General features: G+C 38.2%; 1 protein-coding gene across 1 annotated transcript in view; it reads right to left on the bottom strand.

Annotated features, from left to right (window-relative positions):
• LOC122810356 (putative sodium-coupled neutral amino acid transporter 8) overlaps positions 1–6,000 on the bottom strand; it is a 755,867-nt gene that overhangs the window by 96,166 nt on the left and 653,701 nt on the right. The window lies entirely within an intron of this gene.

The following is a 6,000-nucleotide window of genomic DNA, read 5'->3' as shown; positions in this document are numbered from 1 at the left end:
AGATGGGTACAATGTGCCAGTACACAACCAGACAGCAAACAATATTACTCCCCTATTAAACTTAGAAATGGGTGTTAACACAGAGCCTGCAGGGAAAAGGAAGAGGAAGGTCTAACCCTCTATACTTTTAGGGGAATAAGCATTTTGATGTCAGCATTTTGACATTTCAACACTATAGTCAGTGTTAAGACTTTCAGTATATTGCTTTTCAGCAAGTTGACCTGGACCCCAGATATTTACTTTCAATTAAACATGCAAACAGAGAACATACAAGGAAAAAAAAAAACAGATGACAAAATACAACTATAGACGAGACATCCCAGTGTCTCAACAGTGTTGTCCATGTTCTCAAAGGCACACCTAACAATAATACTGGCATAACTATTTGCAACTTAGTACAGCTGTTAATGTTATCAGAACTTTCTATACAAAATATTCAAGGTCCTTATTTATATGGGTTACTAAATATACCTCTACATAACAAGATCTAAACCTCACTTTGTTAAAGTTTCTCTTCTACAGTGCATACTTGTGATGGAGACAGTACAAAAAGCATGTTACTGTACATACCCCCTACCCAAAGCACTTGCTTGGGCTGCAGTATGCAAGTGGAGTCCTGCACTGTTGAGCACCAGAAATTCCAAGGGAAAGGCAGTACAGCACAGACCCTCACCACCACCACTAAACCCTCTTCCAGAAAGGACAGACAGACCCCTCACCAGCACCAACCACCACTAAACTCTCCTCCAGAAGGCACAGAGCAGGCTACCAGCCATTTAATTTCTCTGTCCCCTATTATCTAAGAAGGGTCTACATTATTTCTGATCCTGGATGGCTGATTAGGCAACTATCCTCTGCATGAAAACAAGGCATTGTATCTTGTACATCTTTGCAACAGAGTGCATGTAGTTATTGAATGACTAACATCAATTTAATGTGCATGTTACTAAATAATTTAAATATTAGAAGCACAGTAAGCATGCAGAGTAGGTTAACTGATGCAGCATGAAAGTGATTTATTTATTTTTTGCTTAGAACTGAGAAAGTGTTTTTTTTTTTTTATTTATTTTTAATCAAAAGTTATAAATTCCTTCTAGGCTTCACAGAGAAACTTTTCACTTTCCTAGTGTATGTAGGGCCAGTGAAATCTCAGAACAGTCACCTGAACAGGGTGTAAATGTCCAGCCTTCCACAGAGATGATTATATTTAGAGATAATTGAAATCTTTGCCCCCACCAAACACTGGTCTTTAATCGTTTCTGTTTGTTCATTTTTGATACTCTATGTTCATTTAGCAAGTTGCTCTGTGATGTCTTTTTTCTTGATGCTTATCTCAGTTTGGTTTAAACGATGTCAATTTCAGTGACCTGACTAACCCACATCCTTTAGTGGACCCCTTTTCAACTAAATATTTCACTGCCTTACTTTAATGGCTGGACTTCTTTGTGTTTTTTTTTTTTCGTTTTGATCACAAAGTCACATTTCCCTCATAGTCTTATACTATTGTAAATACTGAGTGTTTCTCTCCAGTCTCATTCCTTAGTAGCTCTAGAACACCACAGCAGATCCCGTTCTTCGTTTTTCACTAAAGAGACCCCTCTCTTCATCTACAAGAAAAAAAATCAGATCTTCTTTAAAAACACATTTGTTGTCCTGACCCTGCCAGTATACCCAGCCTCCCAACAATACTTTACAACTTATAGCATTCCTCACCCAGTTGTTATCATGCCTCTGCTATTACTGAAGAACATTAGCCATTTTCTCTTCTGCTGTTGTACAGTAACATGCTTATTCTACTGTGTCTCTCATGGCAGGAAAAAGTTGAAACTCAATGAGAGGAATTTTAATTTACTTTTAATCTCAGAAAGCTCCTCAGGCAATTCTTTGCTAACACCCACAACATGGAGAATGGAGAAATAGAAAAACAGAATAAAAGCCAGTTATTTCCTTCTGCTGACAGGTAAACCCCCACGTAGGAGGCTTTGCCCAGTGAACCACCAGACAAACTCCAAGATCACTTCATAACACAAGTGAAATCTCTCACTACAGTACCCTTGATCAGTATAACACCATCATAATCATGAGAGATTATATGCATCACTGAACGGTGGGTTAACTGGTAGGTGTATTTCTATTAACACTGCAGTTAAGACCATAAGATTACAATGGAGAATCTAATGAGCTTTATCCTATAGTCCTGGGGCTAAATAATGCAATTCCCATTTGTCTACTTTGAGCAAACTATTTAACTAAACTCTGCTCCCAGATTACTCTTGAGAATGAATATTGTACCTATCGCATTTATCTGGTTAACAAATAAATCAAATTCTCTTTTGTGACTTTTCTTAAATGCATGTATTACCGGTTACTTATTGTAGTTGCTGCCATGCAGTCCTGCAGCTTAGCAGGAATTTCTGGTTCTATAAATGAATTAGCATATGATAACTTATTAAGTCTGATCATTAAAAACAGTCTCCTTTGAAACAAAATTTAAAGCAGAAATCACTTCCACCCAAATTAGCTTTAGAAGTTTCTTTAAGCCAAACTACCTATTCCTACATGGTATGCCAAACTACCTATTCCTACATGATACATAATTAAACTTCAAATCCCCACCAACCCTAGTTAACTCCACTGAATAGGCCAAAACGTACATCACCACACTATACCAGTATGTAACCCACATGGTAGAACCATAATATCAACAAGCTTAATAAATAAAGAAAAATAATTTAGTAAGAATAATAATTCCCAGAATGCTAGATTCTTTGTCACTGAAATAAACAAATAACTCAGGAGCTTAATCTGCCAAAGCCAAGTTTAAGGCTAAAATAATTACCCAAACCAAGGACAAAAACAATCACAAAGCATTTTTTAGTTATGTTCATAATATCAAAGCACAACACAGCAATCTGCAAAGCTGCTGAAGATACAATGAACCTATCGGCTGATAAATTTAACTCACTTTACCCCCTCTCTCCCTTCCATCTATCCCTCAAGACATACCTGAAACTGGCTCACATCCAGTCCTAAAAGTCCTATCAAAAGCTAAAAATATTGCATTGATGGGTCCTGACAATATCCCTGGATGCAGCATAAATAACATGAAGAATGATTTAGCCACACCCTAACAACACTGTTCAATCACAGCCTTCATTCAGGTTTTGTACCAAGCGAATGGAGAACAGCGACAGTCATTCCCTGGCCTGTATAAGGGAGTACCTTCCACAGACCCAGGCAATTACAGACCCATAAGTCTGACTAGCCTCATAAACAAAGCCATGGAAAGACTTATCATGGAGCTAATCAATTGGGACATAAGGAACCCTCAACACTCTGGGATCAGTCTCAGTTTGAATTCATCAAGAGTAGGTCATGCTTACACAACCTGGTGGATGTTTTGAAAAGGGTGCCAAAGCAATGGATGAAGGCAAAATAATACACACCGCATACCGCTACCCTGCCAAAGCTTTTGACACAATTCTCCACTCATGCATAGTAGAGATGTAAAATAAACTGGGAACTCATATGTCACTTACTGGATTACCAATTGGCTCACAGACAGGATGCAGGAAACTAAAATAGGATACATTACCTCCATAAAAAGCCCAGTCACCAGTTGAGTCCACCAGGGTTCTGTGCTGGGACCTCTCCTGCTTGGCATCTATTTTTCTGAAGTAAAAGACAATACCAAAGGTCTTTGGCTGGCTGCGTTTGCAGGTGCCTGCAAGCTAAGAGCAGTCAGTGAATTTCCAAATGACTTTCCCATCCTGCAGGAAGGTTTGTCCCAAATAAATATCTAGTGCCAAAATTATGGACTGAAATTAAATGTAGAAACATGCATTATTGCATCCTTTAGAAAGTCACATTTTCCAGAAAACTACCACAATGACAATATGCCTTTAAGAGTTGACCCAGTTGTTTGGTATTTAGGAGCTTATGAGTACAGTGACCTAACTTTTGACTAACATATATCCATTGCTGTAAGTCTTCTATATTGCACAGACTATAAACAAAGGGATCGTGTCTAGATTTAGGGATGCCATTGTATCCCTTTACTCAACCCTTGTTAGGCCATTCATTGAATATAATGTCCCCTTTGGCATGCATCTGTCCAGACACATGCAACAGGTGAACGCCCATACAGATTCCTTATTAAAAGTGTACAAGGCTTAAACAGCATGTCCTACATAGACCAACTCAAAGTCCTGTCACTATACTCAGCAACCTAGAGACTACTAACAGGTGACCCAAGTCCAATATATAAGGCATCCTGCAACCCAATACTGATGAATTTACTGTGCATCAACAAGTTAAATGGCATCAGAAACACTTGGTCTGGGGATGTAAACCTCTTCTGTAACTTCAACAGAATGGTTTGGAAGTATAAGTATAGCTCACAGAGAATACTGCTGATCTGGAGCAGACTCCTCATCCAAATAAAACAAAGTTCATCCCTGAGCTTGGATCTATGAATAGGAAAAATTTTATCCCAGGACTGCACTGTGAACTACTAATGGTAAGAGGCAGCTCGTAAATGCTTTATCCCATGTATGAATCCCCTCAAATTATTTATAGTATGATCTCAGTTATTCTCATTAGGGGTAATATTTAGTTATTCTCATTAGGGATAATATTTATTTTATTTAACATTTGTTGACTGGAAAATTCCGACTAAGACTAAGCCTATTTTCAGTAGAGGCCCGAGGAGAAATGCTCCAGATGCATGCCTTTGGATTAGTTATTAACCATGGATGGGTAAGGCCAATCTCTAACCACATGGGATAGGGTTAATTTAAGCACAAAAAGGAAAACTGGCTAGGCTTAAAATGGCCCATGACCGCAGCTAGCCTAATACTTGGGAGGATATATTGATGCCAGTTATGGTATACATTATAGCATAAGATTATTTGATATCAAACACAAGTAAACAGGAATGTAAGGTGGGCTTGTTATTACCACAAATACATAGTAAAGAAAATTCAGCTGCATATGCAGTCTAAAGTAGTAGCCATACTGTGTGAAATCTAATTTACTATTGTTTTAAATGGTAATAATAAAACATCACGTTTTAGAAACACTGTTTTTCTTCATATAAAAGTATCATTTTCCCTTGTGTTCCCAAAACACAGTCACTATTTGTAGTTAATAACCAGATTCTGAAAGCTTTATGTTTGGCCCACAAGAGGTAGTTACACCCAGGTGTAAGGAACATGAAGGACTGGGGTTCAGAAATGTACAGTAAGTGGAGTATATGGAGCTTGTGACTCAGTGTTGTCATGTCGGTCACTGGCTGCCCTCCCTTGGTGGGAATTAAGTATGAGTTACATAATGACTACAACATTACTGAGAGGAATGGTAGGAAGACCTCCCTGTGACCCAGTGGTGTAAGAGGTGTGTGTATTTGGTGTATGTATCTGTTTGGTTTAACAGATAGATGGCAATGAACACTATTTTGTGGTAAGGCAGCTGCAATGTATAAGCAGTGTGTGGATTTGGTGTATCGTGTTGGCTTTGTGCAACATTTGTAGGACAATGCACACTGTTGTATTGCTGTACCTGACAAGTACACCGACACATAACCATTGCCGTTTAATTTTCAGTGCCCTGCATTCTTTTTTTACAAATTTATATATGCAGACATTCATTAATTGTCTCCTAAAACAACTTTTGTCAGGTTGCAAGGGTCAATAACTCTGACTGAGTGACAAGTGTCCTAACCCACTTGGTGATTTAGCATAGCATGCTAAACTGTTGAATTACTCATGAGAGCTCTGCTATAAGCCCCGTTTCTGAATTGCTCGTTTATGTTAAGAGGTAGCTTAATGTCCTATGCCCATATCTGTGGTATTAGAAATAAGATAAATGCCAGCAAAATAATGACTACATCACCAATGCCATTAAGAAAGCAGAGAAAGAATCAAAATTATACATAGATTTAAACTGATGATGCACTGAACTGCTTCACAACAAATCGTATATAAACTACAGCACAGCAAA

This window comes from Protopterus annectens, chromosome 8.part1 (assembly GCF_019279795.1).
Source record: "Protopterus annectens isolate FY-2018-M chromosome 8.part1, PAN1.0, whole genome shotgun sequence".
In the NCBI taxonomy this organism is placed as follows: Eukaryota; Metazoa; Chordata; order Ceratodontiformes; family Protopteridae; genus Protopterus; species Protopterus annectens.
The sequence above is the reverse complement of the archived record's forward strand: the minus strand, read 5'-3'. Positions and strand labels throughout refer to the sequence as shown.